The sequence below is a fragment of the Dipteris shenzhenensis genome, chromosome 21, assembly GCF_047967505.1.
Source record: "Dipteris shenzhenensis isolate YYH24624 ecotype China chromosome 21, Dip_SZ_1.0, whole genome shotgun sequence".
NCBI lineage: Eukaryota > Viridiplantae > Streptophyta > Polypodiopsida > Gleicheniales > Dipteridaceae > Dipteris > Dipteris shenzhenensis.
The window spans coordinates 22,859,827-22,884,348 of record NC_141616.1 but is presented as its reverse complement, the minus strand read 5'-3'; the positions used below and the strand labels follow the sequence as shown (position 1 = coordinate 22,884,348).

Genomic DNA, 24,522 nt, shown 5'->3' with positions numbered 1-24,522 from the left:
TTTTATTCATGAAAAATGTATAATAAGGGGTTTTATAAAGAGGCCTCAAACACATATGATATATAGGTTTAATAGATAGTCACTTCCTCGAGAGAATAAGTAAGATGCTAAGATATTAGATGTGTTTGACTTAAACTGGCTGTGAATGCCAATCTTGATTAGATTGTTTGTAGTTTAGTTAAATTCAAGTACACGATATTAATAAGATAGTAATCGAATGAAAGGAATACCTATACTTATGCTCTCTCTTTGCCTCTCTCTTGATGGTATATACACACTCACAAAGCTTAGAAAAGTTTTGACCATATGGTGAACTAGTTATGATAATTAGAAGGTGTAAACATATTCATAAAGCATTAGAGAATTTTTTACCTTATATATGAGAGAATCTTCATTAGTTTGTTTCCCTTGAAAGTTTTTTCCACAAGGTGAAAACTTTCACACATCTAGCTCACTGGATGTCATCTCGTAGGGATAGTTTGGAAAGCCTCACAAAGTTTTTGCCTTGTGGCGAAATCTTATTCTAGAGTGGTGTTCTCAACAAGATTTGGAAAAGTTTTGACCTTGTGGGAAAATCTTAAAAGCCCAGTCTCTATGGAGAATGTGGAAATTTTTTGAGTGTTGCTTCACATATTTTATCAGCTACCATATTGGTCCTACCTCAAGATCAATCACCTGCTTGATCCCATGCATATCACCAAGAATGTGGCATCTATAATTTGGGAACATTTGAATGGGACACGAGATTCCTTGAGCATAAAGGAGCCGGATCTACACACCATAGGAAGGATGCGTGAAGGTTGGCCACAAGAGAGGCCAAATGGGCATGTCTTTTTACCATGCACCATGGAAGTGATCAAAGCTAGAGATGGTGGCCGTGATGTGGGCTTTCATTACAATTCGTACTCCTAGTGGATGCATGAGCTGTTTGAAGGGGGCCTTCACAAAGAGCAAGAAAAGAGGTGTAGAGCAATTATACGTCTTGAAATCTCATGATTGGCACAAGATGCTCCAAGGAAGTATGACTTGGCATAATCTCTATTTCCTTCCAAATTTGTAAGTGTAGAAGCAACTAATCAACCATCGCTCATCTGTTCAGTTCATACTACCTACTAGAATTTCTTGTAGTGCATCGAAGGATGTAAAGCATTGCATTTACAAGATGGGCGAGCTTGCAATGTGTGATGCAAGGTTTTCATATTGCTAATATGGTGCACTTTTTTCTTTCTAGGTATGTGAGCTCAAAGGAAATAGATCCCACCACACTTGAGGATGCTCGAGTTATGTCAGTAGAGGTGGTTTGTTTAGTGGAGGAGACCTTTCCACATTCTATTCTCACAAGCCAACTACATCTCATAGTGCATTTGGTGGATGCATTTACTATATGCGGGACTGTACATGCATGATGGTTGTTCTTCTTTGAGCACTTCATGAAGAACTTGAAGGGTTTCTTGAGGCAAAATGAAAGGCCTAAAGGAAGCATGATGGAGGGTTGGTTGGTACAAGAGTCACTTGTATATATTTCTAAGTTTCTTGTTGATGTGGATAGCTCTCTCCCATGACTGTGGAGAGATGATGAAGAGCTAAGGATGACCTCTGTTATGACTCAAGGGAAACGATGGAGCAAAATAATGGATAGGGTGTTGCTTAGTAACCTAAAAATCTATTGCATGCTTAATAGTGATGTGATGAGGAGATGGGTGACAAGATACGAGGATGCAAAGGCAAGAAGACAAGGAGAAAGGGCCCTCTTTCATACACACCACAGATCTCATGTGCCATACCCTAAGCATCTAAGAGCACTTCCAAAGGATATTCATGTGTATTGGCTACTTGATGAAATGGAGAGAGGAGAGAGAGACAAGGGAATGCATATCACAATGGAAGAATGGGTGTATGCTAGAGGATGCATGCAAAAGGTTGGTATATAGAATGTTATGCATAAGTAAGGAGCTTTCAACAATTTAGATTGCTTATTCAATTGATTTTGTCTTGGAGTAGTGTACTATGTTCAATCTATATGGTGTGAGGGCAAGCATTTTTGGACACAACGAATTGATGATAACAAAAACACAAAAGATTGCGACATCTTTGCTAGCTTTGAGGGAGCCAATGGAGCCATGGATGATTATTGTGGCATAATCCAAGATATTATTAATCTTGACTTTCAACACTTCTTTGTGTATGTTTTGGATGTCAAGAGGTTTAAGGACGTGGTGGAAAGAGGACCTAATGCAACAATAAAATGCCATGCAAGTGGCTTTGTAACTATTGACTCCACACATTTTTTGCAAAGCAAGAAGGACATACTAGTACTACCACAATAATGTGAACAGGTACTATATAAATATATAAAAATACTCACTTTTTAATATTTGATACCTTCGATGCAAGGAAAATAACATGTTTGTATTTGTGTTTAAATTAGGTTGTCTATCAACCAATGGTGGATAATAATAGGTGGTGGCACGTCATACCTATTATGCCACATTCCAAAGTGATGTATAGTACATTTACTAATGTGGAGCGTATGGAGGATGTCATGGCCATGAAGATGATGATGATCGTGATATGAGAGAGGAGGATGATCATGAGATAGAAGATAAAAATATTCAGGCCATTACCCATAAGGACGAGCCTACCATTGGTGATGGCGATTTTGATGAGCACAGTAGCACAAGTAGTAGTGGGCTGAATGTATTTGTAGATCTCCACATTGGTTTGGATATTGAAGTAGATAGTTTGGCAAGGGTTGATCTCATTGAGGATGAGATCGAACCATAGCCCATCATTGATATTGGCAAAACTATTTTATATATTGTCTCATTCTCCTAGCCTCACTTAACTTTTGTATATGTGCATTTGCCAAAAATCATCTTATCGTGTGTAACATAGCATTGATACTTTTGTAAAACTATGTGCTTTGGTAATCATGGGCAATGTTTGAAAAGTAGTGATGCACATTTATTAGCTTGAAAAAAAGAATTACTCTCTGTTGTGCATTTATAAACACATTAAATATGCATCTAAAACACAGTGTAGATGTGCTACTAGACGCACTCGTATTTTCACTAATTCTATCTGTGTCTATAGATATGCCTACTATTTTGCACATCTATAAGCCCATCTCAATGCATGCATTCATTTTCTCCTTACTCCATTTTTGACTTTAACTTTTTTTTAAAACATTATGATCTAAGAATCCATATGGTTGTCTATATTCCTAGGTAAAACGATAACAAGCCGGGGAAAATAGGCATTGCCTATCTACCCATACGTAACTATGATGTTCGAACACCTAGTTTGTTTGGATGGTGGTAGATAAGTGGACTCTGACCTCGTAGCGTGGACTCCCTAAGGATTCGACATATTTTTTCAATATTGTGTTTGTCAAACTCTATAATATTATAATTCTTAATTTCGGTCAAAAATTTTGCAAGCTTTAGTTTTTGCATTTTTCAACTTAGATGTCTCAAACATTTTTTCCTTAAATGTTTTTATTTTTTAACTTTTTATCCAAGTGATGGAATTAGTTGTATGGCTTAATTATTGATGGGACTTTTTGATTCCTAACTAGCCTTTGGTCAAGAGAGTGCCATACAATAAATTCATATCCATTGGATAATTCTTTAGCATGGATAATCCCTAGTCATTTTGTGATCTGCCTTATTTTTTACTAACTTTTATATCTATTTTGTAGAAGTGGTTTACGCATTTACTATTGGCTTCATTTTTTTGTTTTGACACTTATCATACAAATCCACTTTTATTCACTTATTATCACTAAGTGGCCAATAAGTTCCACATGGTGGGCTTACTCCCCACCATGTGGCCTTACCCTCTATTCGGGGGTGGGACACACACACATACACACATACACACACGATGATTTTGACTAGTAAATGTATCTCACACACATAGACACTTATTTCTTTACACACACACACACACACACACAAAGACACACCTATCACACACACATATGTATGCTTCCCCATCTATGAATTATTATGTTATGTACCCCTGTGAAATCTCCCCTTCACACTCTCCTTTTAGCCACCCCACACACCAAGCCCACTAATCTTCCCTTATCTTTTCTAAGCCCATCTCGACCCATGCGCTCATTCACTCCTTACTCTACTTGTGACTTAAACTTCAATTGTGACTTCAAATTTTTTCAAAATATAAATTATCTAAGAATCCATATGGTTTTCTATATTCCTTGGTAAAGCAATAATAAGCTAGGGAAAACCAACATTAACTATCTACCCAAACATAATTATGATGTTCTAAGATCTAATTTGTTTAGATGGTGGCAGGTAAGTGGACCCCGACCTCGAAACCTGAACTACCTAAGAATTCAATGTCTTTTTTCAATATTGTACTTATCAAACTCAATATTATAAAAAATTCTTAATTTTGGTTAAAATTTTTGCAAACTTTAGTTTTGCATTTTTCAACTTAGATGTTTCACTTTTCAAAGCTCCTTGATTCAATGCCCTCTGAATTTTCATTCCATGCTGGGAGACATCTAGATAATATGCAGATTGAGTCAATAAAAAAATTTAAGAAAGGAGTAAAGATGGAGGATGGACTACATATTTATGAACAATACTTCCCATTTGGATCTAACAATGATCCCAGTTGATAGATGTTCAAAAGAACCACCACTATATGTATATCGGACACTTTACTGTTGGGAGTATGTAAAGAAGTTGGGTGTAGTTTTTTAGAGGAATCCAATGAACCCAACAACTGCAGCATATGTCTTGCCATTTGTAAAGCAAGGCAATGTAACTCGGCTCTTAAAGAAGGAAGAAGTGCAATCCAACAAGATGGATACATAAAGCTATTGGATTATATCAGGATTGCATTCTATCATAGCTGCAAAGTTGTATATCAAGGGGACGTCTCCACATTTTCTTGAAACAAAGCACCTATATGCATTTAGAAATTCAAGAGTTCCTATTGATTGCCTTGCAGAAAAGTGCATTGAGCTATCACGAATGCCAAATATGGAATAACATGAGGTGATGAAGAATACCCCTTACCTTAAGTAAATCCAACAATTGAGAGATCATTGGATAGAATTTGGGTCTCCATCCAAACCACAACAAGGCCTTCCAAAGGACAGCCCATTGTCGCATACGTGGTAGGTAATGGGGAGAGGTAATGGTTCTTCATCTTCTTCCATCTTATTTGAATCTCAATCTGAGATACACTACTACACATGGGCCTTGTTCCGATGATTGCTTAAGCATCAACATTTAGCATGCACAGTGCGCTAATCATCGGTTGTACGGTGGGATTGAAAATGTTGGTATATACCAACCTTAAGATGCTTTCCTATACTGACCTTTTACAGAGAGTGTTTTTCCCCATACCAACCTTTAAAGAGAGTGTTTCCCAATGACAAATTTTTTTCCTTTTCATACATGTTTGATCCTTTGACAGAATAAAAATACAAGAGCATGTACATCAAGCTCATATATTCAGGTCCAAGTTTGAGATGAAAAAAATCAATCAAGAGCATTTACATCAACGGCTTCATCCTGATCCAAGTCCTGCACACCAAACTAGTCTATCTCCAACTCTATATCGAGTTGATCTCCTATATCATCATCGTACTCTGGCATTGTATGTTCACCTAATACTTGATCTTGTAACTCCCCTTCTTCAATAAAGTCGGGTGATTCCTGATGTCATTATGTGCATCTTCCTCTTATGATGTCCATCTTCCTCACATATGATGTGCTCAATATCGTGATCTCCATCTTCCTCACATATGATGTCATTATGTGCATCTTCCTCTTGGCTCATATGGTGATATTCATCTTCTTTGCTAGATCCATCTGGATTAATTGGATCCAGCATTGGTAGTGGCATCTCCATATCCACATCTCTAACTTAAAAAATATGTTTACTTCGTGGTGCAACTTGGATCACGTACCACCATCTTGGACAAGAACAATCCAGATGAAAAACCACCTATATTGAAGATGGGTCTCAAATGCCATCAATTATATGAATTTATGCCTAAGTACATGTACCAATTGATCTTTAAAAATGAAAGAATTCAGTTAATTAAATCATTAGTATGCACTTGCTCACAATGCTCAGGAAGAACAAAAGTATCACTTTCATCCGTCCAGAGTTTGTTGGTGGAGTCTATTGCAAAGAAACCACTATTGTCTTTTTTCATTGTAGTATGGGGACCGTTGTAAATAGTTCTAAATAATTTTACATCAAGAATGAAAATACTAAATCATATGAAATCAATTTCATAGATTTTGTGTATGGTCCCGCAGTAAGGCAACTATGAGGAGAGAAGATTGGTATCCGAAGCACTTGCTCAGCTATCTTGTGTGAAGTTAGCCATGACTCGACAATCATATGTGACTCTCTTTGAATCAAATGGAATGCGTTCCGCACAAAAATATCATCCATATGACCATAATGCATTGTACTTTTTGTACTGCAAAAGAACATCATTTAAACAATGAGGATGCATCTATTTTATAGTGTATATTGCCATAACTAACTTAATTACATCAAGAGGTAAGAAACTTACATCCATCATACATCCAAATGATAACTCTCGCTCTCTCTAGTTTATTGTCTCTCCATCATGTTCGACTTTATGTAGAGCTAGTTGTAGCCAATCAAGTGACATGTGAGTGGGGAGAAGGGAGAGATCCCATGGATATGGTTGCACTCGCCTATGCATGACTCTAGAGTCTCATCCTTGCATTTATTCTTTCTTCTTTGGCCGCTTCATACTTCTCACTCTCTTTGAATCAAATCGGATGCGTTCCACATGAAAATATTGTCCATATGACCATAATGCATTGTACTTTTTGTACTGCAAAAGAACATCATTGAAACAATGAGGATCATCTATTTTATAGTGTATATTGCCATAACTAACTTAATTACATCAAGAGGTAAGAAACTTACATCCATCATACATCCGAATGATAACTCTCGCTCTCGCTAGTTTATTGTCTCTCCATTATGTTCGACTTTACGTAGAGCTAGTTGTAGCCAATCAAGTGACATGTGAGTGGGGAGAAGGGAGAGATCTCGTGGATATGGTTGCACTCACCTGTGCATGACTCTAGAGTCTCATCCTTGCATGTATTCTTTCTGCTTTGGCTGCTTCATACTTCTCAATCCACTTTTGCACCTCCTTGCTATTGAGGATACAAAACTTATGGAATTTCTCCATTTGCTCTTCGCTCATCTTTCTTTCAATCCCTTTTCCTTGGGGAACCTCGCCAACAATGTGATTATCATCCTTGTTATGCCAAAGCTCATGGCATTTTGGGATCCATGGATGCAAGAAACTCCTTGATATATACTAATGACTCTTGCACAAGCCATTTCTCTACCATGCTTGCTTCTGGCCTTGCTCTTTGCCTTACAAATCCCTTCAAAGTTTTCATAAACTGCTCGAGAAAAAACATCCACTGGCTATGAATGGTACCTTCAATGGCCACCAATTATGTGCACAAGCAAGTGCACTTGAGTTTTCATAATGCTCGAGGGAAAGTGCTTCTCAAGCAACCGTATGGCTTCAAGGGAGGCCACCCTAGCCTTCTCGATGCTCAATATGGAGATCTCTTTTTGAGATATCAACCTATTTCATGTGCCCATGTAATATTCATAATCTTTCTACAAATTATTAAACCTAAATTGAAGAAAATGTAATAAATTTGAGCTGACAGTAAGCATACCTCACAATACCACTGATCTTAAATATAGCATTTCTAACATCTTCTTGTAAGCACCCTTTCACTGTAATTGGGAGGATGAACTATCGAAGCAACAAAGTAGTCATGTCAATAATATAACATAATCATAATTACACTAACGCATCACGATTATCGGTACACTAATCCTATAGCTTAGAATACTTGTAAGACCTTGTGCCAATCATGGGAATTGAGCCCACTTAGCTTATTGTCCTTTGAAAATGCTCCTTTCAATCAACGCATGTACCCTGTCACACTACTACACACAGATCCTGTTGCGATGTTTAAGTACCGATGTTTAGCATGCACGGGGTGCTAATCATCGGTATCGGAAGCATGCTTTGTGAAGCGTCGCTATATAGTGACTTTAAACAAATGTCGCGATATAGCGACTTTAAACAAACGTTGCGATATAGCGACTGAGATACTTTTTTATAGCGACATTTTACAGAGAGCTTTTTTTCTCATATCGACCTTAAAAGTTAGTTTTCTCTAATGAAATTTTTTTTATGCATGAGCATAAGAGAAGGAGACATATGCTTATGCTCATGCATAAGAGGAAGAAGAGGAGACATATGGTTTGTTTCCTTTCTGTCTTCTTCCTCTTATGCATGAGCATAAGCATATGCCTCCTTTTATGCTCATCCATAAGCATAAGCATGAAACAAAGCATATGTCTCCTCTTCTTCCTCTTATGCATGAGCATAAGCATATGTCTCCTTCTCTTATGCTCATGCATGAGCATAAGCATGAAACAAAGCATATGTCTCCTCTTCTTCCTCTTATGCATGAGCATAAGCATATGTCTCCTTCTCTTATGCTCATGCATAAGCATAAGCATGAGCATAAGCTCATGCTTATGCTTATGCATGAGAATAAGAGAAGGAGACATATGCTTATGCTCATGCTCATGCATAAGAGGAAGAAGATGGAAAGGAAACAAAGCATATGTCTCCTCTTCTTCCTCTTATGCATGAGCATAAGCATATGTCTCCTTCTCTTATGCTCGTGAATAAGCATGAGCATGAGCATAAGCATATGAGCTTACAATGCTTGTAAGCTCATATGCTTATGCTCATTCTTATGCTTATGCATGAGCATAAGAGAAGGAGACATATGCTTATGCTCATGCATAAGAGGAAGAAGACGGAAAGGAAACAAAGCATATCCTCTTTTCCTCTCTCTTTCCCCCCCTCTTTCCTCTCTTTCAATCTCTTTTTCTCTCTTTCAATCTCTTTCCCCCCCTCTTTCACCCCCTCTTTCCTCTCTTTCAATCTCTTTCCCCCCCTCTTTCCCTCTTCCTCATTTCCTTCTCTCATGAGCATGTCTCATTTTCCTCTTTTCCTCTCTCTTCCCCTCTTTCTCCTCTTTTGATCATAAGCATATGTATTTGCCTATGCCTATGCCTATGCTTATGTTTGTTTTTTATTTTTTGTTTTCATGTTTGTGTCTACGTTAGAGATGGGATCATGTCGCACCTCCGATGAGTACGGACAGCCTCACAGGAGGAGACATCACAATCTCTATGCTCCAGAGGACTTTGATTCCTCTCAGGCGACACCTGAGGGGCCTACCCCTGCGACTACCCCTGGCCTGACTCCTCTCTGACGTAGCACTATGACTACCCCTTGGGGAACTTTGCTAGCAGCCCATGGCTTTGTCATGAGTCCCGATGAGTTTGTAGCACAGATGACCGATGAGAAGGTAGCGAGATTCTTCTCTCTGCTATCTCAGAGGACCTCAGCAATTTCCTCTCCTACATCGACGGCTGGACCTACTGCCTAGCCATCCCCTCGTGCCCCTTCGATCGAGGGGTCATCACCTACACGTGCCTATCATAAGGGAAGGAAGAGTAGGAGGGGCCGCTTATGTTGTGCTGACTCGGGAGATGTAGACGAGTCAGCACACTCACATCCCTATAGGTCTCCACTTGGTCCCGAGACACAGTATCAGTGAGGTCGCTTGCCCTCTCCTACTCCCACTGCTACTCCTCACTCCGGAAGCGCTCGCACATCTTCCACTCGCTCTGACTCTGCCACTACCATGAGTCCTCCTTACCTAGTCGAGGACCTCTCCTATCAAATCATGGCTGCCGGAGAGATAATAGAAGATAGAAAGGGCAAAGAAGTGATGGCCACCATGAGGCAGTTGATGAGCCACCACTTCAAGAGCGGCATTGCTACTGATTGACGGTATCAAGATGACCAAAAGAAGCAAGCGGTCGTCGATGAATTAAAACAGAAATACCCTAACCCACCAAATTGGGAGTTCAATGAGAATTATATGTGAGAGTGCATGGGTTTGGTCTTGAAGCATCGTAGATCACCCTTGCGTACTTCCATCGCAAAGGGGATGGCTAAACCCAACTGGGCAAACAAAGCTGATTGGAAGTTCTTCAAGAAGTAGAATAGGGACCATCTTAAAATGTTTGAGGGTAAGAGGGGAGCTACGAGGAGACGGCTGGATGCCATAGGTACTTCGCACTTTGGTGCAGGTGGATGGTTGGCATTTGAGGCAACCTTGGTAAGTCTACTTCTTCTCATTTAATGTATTATCTATTTGTTTTACTACATATTACATGCACTTTATCTAACTCTCGTAAATTGGATCCACAGCAAGCTGCGATGGGTCATCTTCCTATAGATGGAGAGATGCGACGCGCGTTTCACATAGGAACAAAGCCATGGTTTATTGAGCAGGAGGCATTGGGAGCGACGGTCGATTGGGTTGAGGTGGCTGCTCACACAGTATAAGTCTACTCGTACTTGTAATCTCACTTTTTAAATTGTTTTATTCTTTAAGTTCCAATTTGATTTTCAATTAATATGGTTTCACTCTTAGGGTCAAAGCTCGAGCGTCCCATCACCAGAGGCGAGCGATCACGAGGGCCAGGGATCAGGTGCACCTGACGAGGGTCAGGGAACAGGTGCAGCTCACAAGGACCAAGGATTAGGCCAACAAGATGAGGACAACAACGATGATTCGAATTAGTAGTAGTAGTAGTAGTTTGCATATACTTTGCCATGTATATCATTTTGTATATCAGCTCGTTTGAGCGATTTTGTATCACCCTTTTCGAAAGGGTAATTTTGTAACAAACAATGTTGTATATCTTCGACATGTATATGCTTTTGTTGCTCGATCATTTCATTTGAGTGATTTTGTGTCACCCTTTTCGCAAGGGAAATTTTGTAATTAAAAACTTATTTTTGTAATTACAAAAAAAAAAAACATTAGTGGGGCAAAACAGGGCTTGCTATGGCCCTATTTAGCCCCACTAATGCTTTTTTTTTAGTTATGTTAATCGTTGCTATATAATTTACTAGTGTCTCTATATAGCGATGTTTATTAGCATCACTATATAGCGACACTTCATAGCGACCATTCTTTTTCGATGCTTATAACGACGTTTACACCCGTTGAAAAAAAAATTGTGTAAAAAACATCAGTATTTTCGTCGAAAAAGGGCCTATGCCTTGTAGTGTTAGTGTTTGAAAAGAGGCAATGTCTGCCTTGACCATTGCCTCCTCTCTCTTAGAGACCATCCATGTTGCTTTTGGGAGGACAACTCTACAACCATGCACTTGGGGCCACAAATGAGGCATCCTATCCATAGCACGCAAGTCTTCTTGCACTCCTCTCAAGTCTTTGTCACCAACCAAGTGTGCCCAAATAGTAGCCTCCACATTCTTGAAGATATGCATGGGATCTAAGAGATGATTGATTTGTAACTAACCCCAATAAGGAAGCTCGTGAAAGATGGATAGCCTCTTCATACTAGGAGGAGGCTCCTCTCCATTCTCCCTCCAAGCTTGAATCCAATCACTTTCCTTCAAATATGGTGGTGGTGGATCAAGCCGACCTTCACAAGCGAGATGATCCAACAGAAGGTATCAAGAATGACCTTCATAAACCATTTTTCTCAAATGTTTGGAGCATCATGCAAGCACACTCAAAACCTTCCCGCAAATAGGACAATCATGGTACCCACTTATTTTGCAAGTCTTGCATGCGTGCATGAATGTGTTAGTATAAGACATGCGCTAGAAAGAGAGTCATAAAAGTATCATTATACATGTAAATACTCTGCATATCCTGGGTAGTCATGCATGGTCCACATCAAGATTCCCTTGATCAAAATGTCATTGGTATGTCTAGGAGATTTGGAAATATCAAAGACCCGTATGCCTCTCCATAAGATCTGTAACTCCTCTATCAAAGGTGCCATGTACACCTCCTTTTTGGCCTTGTACTTCCCTGACACAAGCAGTGCAAGCATGAGGTGTCCCTTCTTTATTGTTAGCCATGGTCGGATATTGTCATTCACGAAGACTATAGGCCATGTCGACCAAGACGTCGAGCATAACCTGAAAGGGTTCATGCCATCCATGGTGAGACCAAGTTGTAAGTTGTGTAGCTCCCTTGCAAAGTCCAGCCCCACTGATTGTCTATGTGCTTCCAAGTAGCACAATCTATAGGAATCCTCAATGTGTCATCAGTGGACCGCAGGGATGTCTTTATCGAATCTATGCTTATATATTAATATAAAATCTTGGCAAAAGTTTTCAAGACCATTGTTTTAGCTTCACAATATTAGTAGAATGTAGTACTTTTTTACATATATTCTTTAGAAATTTGAAGAAAAAATTTTAAATCCTCACGAAACTTTAAATTTTTTTGCATAAAAGTTTCAAATTTTGGCGAATGTTTCAAAGATTTATTTTTATTAGGGCATACAAACTTTCAACGCCAATATAAAAGTTTAGCTTCTTAATGAAAGTAACTTGAAAAAATCATCCATGGTGGACCGATGTGTAGCATTCCAAGTCATCAACTCTACTATGGATTTGCATCAGAATGTGTGTTGTATTCTAGCAATGATGGGAAAGTGTCTCAAGATCTTTACTGGGATCTGATCACCCAACTCATCTCTATATTGTTATTCCCCACACTCTAGACAACTAGCCAAATCTCCATGTTCACGATGAAAGAGAACTTACAATCATTACGACAAGCATGGATGGTATCATAATCCATACCCATTGTTGTCAGCATCTTCTTTGCTTCATCTCTTGATGTGGGCATGGTATTTGTGCAGGCAACATCTTTTGGAGCAACCTATCGCAATTCAAACATACATATGCTTCCAATAATGAGAAACTATGATGATTCTCAAAACAATCAAGATCCAAATTACGAGATAAATTAATGCAGGTGCTAACCTCATTAAGGCTGAGACACTTATATCAGACCACCCATACTTTGCTTGCAGATTCAAGATTGAGAGACAAGCCCGTAGTTTTGACGTCCTAGCATGCTCGTACAACCGTGTTGATTGAAACTCTCGCATATTGGCCTTAGACTCGAGCACCACGTGTACATGTGATGTAGTGCTCCTAAAAATAGAATCCATCATGTCCACCATACCCTCGTCATCGTCTGGCACATCCAGGAGACTATCCTACTACTCAAAGTGTGAAGGTATACATGCCCCCTCACCACCCTCCACATCCTGTCTCAAGGTTTCATGTAAATATAAGATCCTATCTCAAGGTTTCGTAAAAAGTACGCATGCAATATTAATCACGAGCTCAAATAGCATTAAATTACGGATGATCCATCACCACATGCACAACTAATGGTCGGTATTGGTGTGGGATCCTCCCCATACATCCACAAGTGGCGCATGACAATATGGCGTTGATGTCATACTTCTCACTTGCAATGGCAATACAACCTCTCTTTAAGCCACTCTGTGCTTCCAGGCATTGGTGCATCATCTGACGAGCTTTCACTCATCCCTTCCATTTGCACACCTCCAGAATCACAACACAAAATGCAAGGAAATCCACTCAAGATCCAAAACATAGCCACCCATGTGCTTTTATGCCTATTGCTAGACTTTATGCCATGTACCATCGATATCATACTGACTTTATGCCCTGTTCCATCGGTATATACCAACATTTAAGGGACATACAGAGTCGATATATACTGATGAAGTAGCATTGGTATATACTGACTCTAGGAGCTAAAATTCTAAATGCGCGCATCCCCACCCCTCACAATTCTATTATGGGAAAACACTAACCCCTCCCACCAATAAATAAAGTACTAATTAAAAATTATAATAAATGAGTAGATTATAAAAAAGAGACTAATATTTATGTAATTGTTGCTGCTGCAGCTTGCTTGCAAAGGACTCTCACAAAAGAGATGGCTATAGATTTTGTTCCAGGGATGGATGTGATTTTATGTAGCAAAAGAGAAGTAGTTGCATTTGCTACAATCCATGATAGTGATCCCAATTTAGTTTGCCACTTTCAAAGACTTGGCAAAGATAAGGTGGCAGTTACTCTATCAAAGATTCTTAGCGCACATGTTGAGCTAAAGTATAAATGTGGAGATATGGAAACACTTGGAGATGTTATGCCCTATAATACATCCAACAAATCATTTATAGCATGGGACAAAGATGAGACTTATGCAACAGACATTATCGAGAATACAAAGTGCACCACGGACATTTTACAAATGAGGTCATTTGCAAATAAGAATGTAGCAGAAGGTGAATTATTGCGATTTGAACAAGTGGACCAATGGTCATTTGCACAGATGAGGATTCTAAAAGTCAATGATGATGGTATGGTTGATAACATAACATCCTTATGTGATCCCTACTATGAGGTAGGTACATATTGGGATTTAGTCACTAAGGCAAAGGGTAGCAAAAAATTTAGCATTCACAATAATAGAGGAAGGTCCAAATCAAGAATCTCAACTGTCAGGGTAGTAGAGTTAGCATCATCATGGTCATAAGGTGATCAATAATTTATTAGTTCCATAGTTTAAACATTTTATTCATGTGATCAAATCATGTCGGTAGCATAAAAATCGATGAGATAAAAATAGTTGTTTGTGAGGGATTTTGCTAGGAGGAGCTTCTATATCATCGGTGGGACTATTGTTGCCATGTATGTAACTCCATAAAATAAAGAAACCCCTTCAACTCACGTGCTACCTTACATAATTTTGAGTGATTGCCTCGAGGTGTAGACATTGCAGCATTTCCCCTTTTGTATCTATTGAATGATTGCTAACTTGCATGTATTTATTATTTATCAAATAATAGGTTTTCTCTTTATATGTTGCCAAGAAATTTCCCTTTGGTTCATTGAATAATTGTTGACTTGCATGGATTTATGAGTTATCCAATAGTTAGTTTAATCTTTGTAAGTTGCCAAGAATCATACAAAAAATAATTAAAAGCAATCTATAATAGTGTCATGTAGATTCAACCATTTTTACTAAAAATTTATTGCTCTTATAGGTTTAGACAAAGTTCCTCATAAGCATCGCTCGAACTTTGGGCTCGCTCGAACGCAGTCACTCAATGTTTTGACTTACCCAAAGAGAGAGTGAACGGAAAAGAGAGATGAAAAGAGAGGAAAAGAGAGAAGAGGATGAAAGAGAGGAAGAGAGGATGAAAGAGAGAAGGAGAAAGAGGAAAAGAGAAAGGAAAAGAGAGAGGAAAAAAGAGACGGAAAAGAGAGAAGGAAAGAGAGGATAGAAAAGAGAGGGCCTTGGACTTGTACATCCAATTTCCTTTCGCTTTCTAAATGGATACTTATTTTTCAATTACAAATTTAGATATGTAGGACATATCATTAGTAGCTTGTCCATCATTACTTTATGTCATACTACACTAAGCCTAGCCCTTGGTTGCGAGACTGTCACTTCTGTTGTGTTTCAAGTTTGACTTTTAATTTATGTGTGCTCACAACATATAGATAGCTAGACATATACATAATTAGCTTTGATCAAATGAAAATTTCATAGTATAGTCTTATTATGTAAACATGCACATGTATGGGATAATAGTTCCAACATACATATTTGTATCTTTCTAAAGATAAATTGAGTGCACTCACTTGCAATGGTCATATGGGTTCACCTACTACATGTTGGTTCATAGATGGAACAATGGAGCAAAGATGAAACACAATAAACACTTCTTTATTCATGAGTGGTTACATATATAGGCAACTACCTCCATGTTGGTAGATCCTAGATCCAAAATCATCTCCATGATTAGCTCAATCAATTACCTCCTATGATCACTCCAAATCCACACATCACACTAACTTGACATACCTAACTGCCAAGTCACTAGAACCTTCTAGCACACCTACACTCACACACTCCTAGCCCATAGGCACACACACACACATACATCAATTTGTCCTTCATTGTAATGTCGGCCCTATATAATACATGGATATGTGAGCATACATGATGTTGTAGACAAACCCCATGGTACGATTCATCACACAATGATATATCTAGATGCAAAATTTTACTAAAAATAGCTTCAAAACTCAACTAGAACTACTAGTATAGAACTAGAGAGCAAGTTTTACTCCAAGAGTGATATCTCTTAGTTATCAAGAAGGCATCAAATTAGCTCAAGGTTGGAGAACCAATTGGGGGGGGGCTGGGGGGGGGGAGGGGGGGAGGGAGGGAGGGATGGAGGGAGGGAGAGAGAGAGAGAGAGAGAGAAAGAGAGAGGGGGGGGGGGAGGGAGTGAAGGAGGGAGGGGGAGAGAGAGAGAGAGAGAGAGAGAGAGAGAGAGAGAGAGAGAGGCAGAGAGTTTATTGTAGGCTACAATTAGTCTTTTGCTAGCTACAATATTTACATCTCATCTAGATGTTCTGAAGTTAGCCTACTATTGCACCCTCTTGCTTGTTTGGGTTTTGAGATTTCTTTGTTTTTTTGTCAGTCAAAACTATGTCATTGTTGCTTATATAGTAGCATTGATTTTTTCTTTTGTATTGCTATCTCCTTTCATGCATTATTGTGGTTGTGCACTATTGCATGCTGAGTCAATATTGCATCCCTTTCTCCTTATTGTTAGTAACTTTGCTTGTGGCTATTCATTGTATGTGTCATTGATGCCTTTGATGCTATAGGCAATGTAGATGAGTCATAGTAGGCTGAGTAATTTTTGGTCTACTTGCTTGAGTTGATTAATTCTTCATTATAGTCGAGCATTGGGTCAGTCATTAAGGACTTTGCATCCTTGTTTGCTACTCGACTCAATAGGTCTACATGAGGATGCATCCACTACAATGGAAAGAGGGAGTTAACATTAGAAAAATATCTAATTGAAATACAAGGAGTGAATCTTTGTATGGATGAAGTCTCATCATGTGTGGTCTCTCTCTCTCTCTTCTTTAACTCTCATGCAAGTAGCTTCCATTGCCTACATTCTCTCGCCCTTTCTCTAGAGCTCAACGATCCTAAATTCTTGATAGTGATGTCATCGGCACCACCAAAGGTGTTGTAAATTTGCTAAAATTGCTTCGGATTGGGTCACCATTACATGAAGAAAAAAGGGAGCTCATTTTGGGGAATTTTAGGGTTTCAAAAAAATGTCTCTCAACCAATGAGGAGAAGGCCAATGTAACGTAGAAATTTCACAAAAATAGGCAAAATTTTTAAAAAGAAAATAGTACTTTATGTTGTTACAAGCGTGTGGCATTAATGAGAATATTTGTTTTAGCCATCCATTTTCTCTTGTTCTCTGGTGCCATTCCTTTACTTTCACCACGACGAGCCATTCCATTCTCTCTTTGACAAGCATTCCTCGTTGTGTCACTGTTGTTGTGATGCTCTACCCGTCTCCCAACACTTGTGCTCCCTCTCCACCCTTATCCCTCTCTACTCTTGTGAAAGGATGTTTTCCAAGAAGGTGTGTCTATCTAAACAATGTAGGTTTTTTCCCTCCCCCATTTAGTTTTGTGAGTGTTGAAGCATGTTTCTCCTTGCATTGCTAAGGCCATGTGCTCATTTTCATGCTTGATTTTCGGAGTTGAAGGACCAAAAACGAGATTTGGTGAAGGAATGTTCACCTCTTCTTTTTTTGGTATTTCTCTACTTTCTCTTACTTTTTTTAAAGTTTCTCTCGTCCTTTCCTTTCCTTTTTTTTCTTTAAAGGAAGAAGCAAGAGTATGAAAGCTATACCTATTGTTTTCGTGATTTTTCCTTGTTTGTAGGCTTCTCTTTGTCTCCTCAATCCAATCCCTTTGTATTGTTGCTTCTCCAAACTCCTTTCACTAATTAGTTTTCTTTAAAATGGTATGTTTCCTCTCTTTTATAGGGCCAGTACATGAAACACCTCCTCTTCCGAGCGGGATTATCTGGTGTCAGGACATGTCATTTCCAGGTAAGAAAGTGCTTCCTCTCTTTCCTATTTTTCTTTTCATGATTACATTGGCTTGTAGCCAGCACTGCACTAGCTGCAGTGATGGTTGCAAGAACTCTTATCTTCTCCTCTCTTCTCTCTTTTTCTCTCTCTTCCTCTCTTTTCCCCTCAAATTTTCTATTCTCTCTTTTCTCCTCTCTTCCTCTCTTTTCCTCCTCTCTTTTCCCTCTCTCTTTTTCTCTCTTTTCCTCCTCTCTTTCATTCTCTCTTTTCCTCTCTTTCCTTCTCTTTTTTCCTCCTCTCCTTCCTCCTCTCTTTCCTTCCTTCTTTTCCTCTCAAGATTCCTTCTCTCTTTTCCTCCTCTCTTTCCTTCTCTCCTTTCCTCTCTTTTCCTCTCTTTCATCCTCTCCTTTCCTCTTCTTTTGCCCTCTCTCTTTCCTCTCTTTTTCTCCTCTCTTTCCTTCTCTCTTTTCCTCTTTTTTCCTCTCTTCCTCTCTTTTCCCCTCTCTTTACCTCTCTTTCATTCTCTCATTTCTTCTCTTTCCCTCTCTTCTCCTCGTCTCTTTCATTCTCTCTTTTCCTCTCTTTCCTTCTCTCTTTTCCTCCTCTCTTTCCTTCTCTACTTCCCTATCTTTTCCTCTCTTTCCTTCTCTCCTTTCCTCTTCTTTTCCCCCCTCTTTTCTCCTCTCTTTTCCTCTCTTTCATTCTCTCTTCCTCTCTTTTCCTCTCTTTCATTATCTCTTTTCCTCTCTTTCCTTCTCTTTCCCTTTATTTTCCTCCTCTCTTTCCTCTCTTTCATCCTCTTCTCTCTTTTCCTCCTCTATTTTCCTCTCTTTCATCCTCTCCTCCCCTCTCTTTTCCTTCTCTCTTTTCCTCCTCTCTTTCCTTCTCTTTTTTCCTCTCTTTTGTGACACCATATCCTAAGACTTTGAATGTGATGTGTATGTGCAGCTAGTAGTTAGGAATAAGAATAGACACCTATTTCATTAATTTTGGACTTTTTCTGTTGTTTGTGGACGAAGCCCAAAAATCCTTCCCAAATGAAAAGTTTACTTTGTGAAAATATCCTTCCCAAATCAAAATTTTACTTTCTGAAAATATTCTTCCCAAATCAAAAGTTCACTTTGTGGCACTATCATATTCACATAAAAATATTGTTTTTTCAATCTATACTTTTGCACCAACATGCAAGAATTTGAAATAATCCTATATTAGAAATTCTAGCTATACCTAAGTTATTTGTTAATTAAATTATTTTTAATATTTTTCCTTGACATGATAAATTTATAAATCCATGAAAGGAGACTTAAATATTTCATGAAAATAACATTGTCACTCGCAATGTGCACAAAATTTTTAAAACTTTTAATAGATAGAAAAAAGACATGATGCCATAAGACCCAAGTTTTGTATTGAACCAAATTACATTGAGAGACGTTGCTCTCAGCTAGAGTCTTTATATCCAAAATGATATAGATTGAACATATGTTTACAATTTAAATTTTTGCTCTTAAAGAGCCTCAATTCGTGCCATCTACATAATTTGACTCCCCATTGTCTTATTGCTCAATGTCACGACAGTCCCTTGCCACGTGCCATCTGCATTAACTCCCACTTGTCTTGCCAAGCCTTGCCTTTTGGGTGCATTGACTCCCCATTGTCTTATTGCTCAATGTGACAGTCCCTTGCCAGGTGCCATCTGCATTAACTCCCTATTGTCTTGCCAAGCCTTGACCCTTGGGTGACATCCAGTGCATATTTTGACTCTCATTTGACATAGGAGGTGATGACTCTGATTATAATTGTCTTGAATTGGCTTCTTGCCTAGTACCCAAATAAAATCCTTCAATGGACTTCAATACAAAGCTTTAATCATGGACATTCTTCATTTGCGTTGTCTCCTTCTACTTCCTCCATGGCGAGCATCCTTAAAAATTCGTGTATATGCAAAATACTTTGCTGTGGTATTTTTATTTTTCCTTCTACCTCATATCCCATGCGCTCCTTTGATTTCTTTGCCCTTGAATGCCAAGACACTATGATTGTCTCTGTCAAAACTTGAGAGACCGCTTCATCATTTGGGACCCACTCCTTCATTATACAATTAGTAAACAATGTGTTGTTATCCATATTCTCCTTCTTGCCCTTTGGCTCATACCATACTGCTGTAAATGTTGTAGCTCTCCCTTGGTCATCTCTTTGCACATCAACTACTTTTGCAACCCAAAACTTCACATTCTCATATTCATCATCCGATGGCCGAACCACAACAAAACAATCGACCTCTATATCTACTTGTGGCATAAACTCTCTCTTCTTCGGTCCACAATATGGATGTGGGAGTAATGATATGAATTCATTTTCAAAGATTGGAGCTGGGCGCAAATCATTATGAACATTTGGCCAAAACATATTGCATTCTTCCTTGACATCCTTTGAGCCTCGCATTCTCTCAAGGTCCTTTATTAAATTTCGTGTCTTGTTAATTACAGAGGTAGTGTGTTCTCTCCAAGAAGGCTTCGAATCAGGATATCTCCGGAGCATTTCCTCTTTGTATGTAATTAATGCTTTTAATCCTTCTATTTCACAGTTAGATCTCTCATTGAATTCTTGTATAGGAGCCCATGTTGGATACCTTTCCTTGCTGGGAATTGAAGTTAAGAGACTATAAGGTTCTTCACGTTCCCATTTTGTATCATGAGAATACTGTTGCCATTGCATTACGGGTTTTTCATCTTTAAAAAAAAAACGAAAGTAGTGTGGATTGGTATGACCTGTCAATGCATCACCACCCATTTGTATGAAAGGTAAAATGAAGCTCTTCCAATCATACACTCTTTCGAGCCTCTCACATACTGTACTTTCCTTATGACCACCAACTTGCCTGCCACATCTTCTTACCAAGTCATCTATTGTCTCCACATCCTTGCATTTAATCTCCCTTGAGACTGTGCTAAAAACCTGATCGATATCCTCATGTGTATGCCCAACATACAAAAATCCACATTCGACCTCATTGAAGATTTGATGAGCAACTAGCATGGAGCAGAATGCAAACATGAGTACCTCTTTTGCTACATAAAATCACATCCATCCCTGGAACAAAATCTATAGCCATCTCCTTTGTGAGAGTCCTTTGCAAGCAAGCTGCAGTAGCAACAATTACATAAATATTAGTCTCTTTTTAATAATCTACTCATTTATTATAATTTTTAATTAGTACTTAATTTATTGGGGGAGAAGTTATACGATCAAGTACTCATCAGATGGACACACCAAGTTATCCTTTGCATGGTCGATCGAGCATTAAATACTATTTTTGCTCTAGTGTCATGCACATCGACCATAAAAAAACACGATGCTAGGTATGTTATCCGATCAAGTACTTATGGGATGGGCGCGCCACTTTGCATGTAAGTCAATTCCACCTACTTGAAGGTGTGTGCAAAGTATTGTGCCCATCGGATATGCTTTGCATTGTCGATCAAGCATAAAACACCGTTTTTGCTTTAGTGTCATGCACAACCATTAAAAAACACATCCTAGGTGTGTTATTCAAACAAGTACTTCTCAAATGGGGGCTCCAGTTTGCACGCAAGTCAGTTTCAACTAGGTTGAGGTTCATTCAAAGTATTTTGACCATTGGATATGCTTTGCATGGCCAATCAGGCATTACACACCGTTTTTTCCCTAGTGATATGCACATCCGCAAAAAAAAAACACGCCATTAGATGTGTTATCTGACCAAGTACTTATCGGATGGGTGTGCCTATTTGAAAACATGTCAATGCCACCTAGGTTGAGGTGTAGGAAAAGTGACCAGCAGATATGCTTTGCATGGTTGATCGAGCATTAATTACCATTTTTGCCTTGGTGTCATGCACATCCATAAAAAAACACGCTGCTAGGTATGTTCTCCGATCAAGTACTTATGGGATGGGCATCCCAATTTGCATGTAAGTCAATTCCACCTTTTTTAAGGTGTGTACAAAGTATTATGCCCATCGGATATGCTTTGCATTGTTGATGAAGCACAAAACACCATTTTTCCTCTAGTGTAATGCACAACCATAAAAAAACACGATCCTAGGTGTGTTATTCAAACAAGTATTTATTGGATGGGGGATCCACTTTACATGCAAGTATCTTTCAACTAGGTTGAGGTGCGTGCAAAGTATTGTAACCATTGGATATGCTTTGCATGGTCGATCACGCATTGTACATTGTTTTTCCTGTAGTGATATGCACATCTGCAAAAAAACACGCCCTTAGGTATGTTATCTGATCAAGTACTTATCAGATGGGTGTGCCCCTTTGAGAACATTTCAATACCACCTAGGCTAAGGCATAGGAAAAGTATTGTGCCCATCGAATATCCTTTGCATGGTCGATCGAGCATTAAATACCATTTTTGCCTTAGTGTCATGCACATCCATAAAAAAACACACTGCTAGGTGTGTTATCCGATCAAGTACTTATGCGATGGGAATGCCATTTTCCATGTAAGTGAATTCCACCTAGTTGAATGTGTGTGAAAAGTATTGTGCCCATTTGATATGCTTTGCATTGTCGATCCAGTATAAAACACTGTTTTTGCCTTAGTGTCATGCACAACCATAAAAGAACACGGTCCTAGGTGTGTTAATCAAACAAGTACTTATCGGATGGGGGCTCCACTTTGCACGCAAGTCCGTTTCAACTAGGTTGAGATGCATGGAAAGTATAGTCACCATCGGATATGCTCTGCATGGTCAATTATGCATTATACAATGTTTTGCCCCTAGTGATATGCACATCCGCAAAAGAACACGCCCTTAGGTATGTTATCTGACCAAGTACTTATCGGATGGGTGTGCCTCTTTGAGAACATTTCAATACCACCTAATTTAAGGCATAGGAAAAGTCTTGTGCCCATCGGATATGCTTTGCATGGTCGATCGAGCATTAAGTACCATTTTTGCCTTAGTGTCATGCACATCCGTAAAAAAACACGCTGCTAGGTGTGTTATCTGATCAAGTACTTATGCGATGGGAATGCCACTTTGCATGTAAGTCAATTCCACCTAGTTGAAGTTGTGTGCAAAGTATTGTGCCCATCAGATATGCTTTGCATTGTCGATCAAGCATAAAACACCGTTTTTGCCTTAGTGTCATGCACAACCATAAAAGAACACGATCTCAGGTGTGTTATTCAAACAAGTACTTATCGGATGGGGGCTCCACTTTGCACGCAAGTCTATTTCAACTAGGTTGAGTTGCGTGCAAAGTATTGTCACCATCGGATATGCTTTGCAAGGTCGATCACGCATTATACAACGTTTTCTCGGTAGTGATATGCACATTCCTAAAAAAACATGCCTTTAGGTATGTTATCTGACCAAGTACTTATCGGATGGGTGTGCCTCTTTGAGAACATTTCAATACCACCTAGGTTAAGGTGTAGGAAAAGTATTGTGCCCATCGGGTATGCTTTGCATGGTCGATCGAGCATTAAATACCATTTTTGCCTTAGTGTCATGCACATCGTAAAAAAACACGCTGCTAGGTGTGTTATCCGATCAAGTACTTATGCGATGGGAATGCCACTTATCATGTAAGTCAATTCCACCTAGTTGAAGGTGTGTGCAAAGTATTGTGCCCATCGGATATGCTTTGCATTGTCGATCCAGCATAAAGTACGGTTTTTGCCTTAGTGTCATGCACAACCATAAAAGAACACGGTCCTAGGTGTGTTAATCAAACAAGTACTTATCAGATGGGGGCTCCACTTTGCACGCAAGTCCGTTTCAACTAGGTTAAGATGCATGCAAAGTATTTTCACCATCGGATATGCTCTGCATGGTCGATTACGCATTATACAATGTTTTTCCCCTAGTGATATGCACATCCGCAAAAAAAGATGCCCTTAGGTATGTTATCTAACCAAGTACTTATTGGATGGGTATGCCTCTTTGAGAACATTTCAATACCACCTAATCTAAGGTGTAGGAAAAGTATTGTGCCCATCGGATATGCTTTGCATGGTCGATCGAGCATTAAATACCATTTTTGCCTTAGTGTCATGCACATTCGTAAAAAAACACGCTGCTAGGTATGTTATCCGATCAAGTACTTATGCGATGGGAATGCCACTTTGCATGTAAGTCAATTCCACCTAGTTGAAGGTGTGTGTAAAGTATTGTGCCCATCGGATATGCTTTGCATTGTCGATCAAGCATAAAACTCCGTTTTTGCCTTAGTGTCATGCACAACCATAAAAAAACACGGTGCTAGGTGTGTTAATCAAACAAGTACTTATCGGATGGGGGCTCCACTTTGCATGCAAGTCCGTTTCAACTACGTTTAGATGCCTGCAAAGTATTGTCACCATCGGATATGCTCTGCATGGTCCATTACGCATTATACAACAATTTTCCGGTAGTGATATGCACATCCGCAAAAAAACACACCCTTAGTATGCTATCTGACCAAGTACTTATCGAATGGGTGTGCCTCTTTTAGAACATTTTAATACCACCTAGGTTAAGGCATAGGAAAAGTATTGTGCCCATCGGATATGCTTTG

At 39.1% G+C, this 24,522-nt stretch overlaps 1 protein-coding gene across 1 annotated transcript in view; it reads right to left on the bottom strand.

Annotated features, from left to right (window-relative positions):
- The window catches only part of LOC147888645 (uncharacterized), a 157,400-nt gene that overhangs the window by 90,851 nt on the left and 42,027 nt on the right, over positions 1–24,522 (bottom strand). The window lies entirely within an intron of this gene.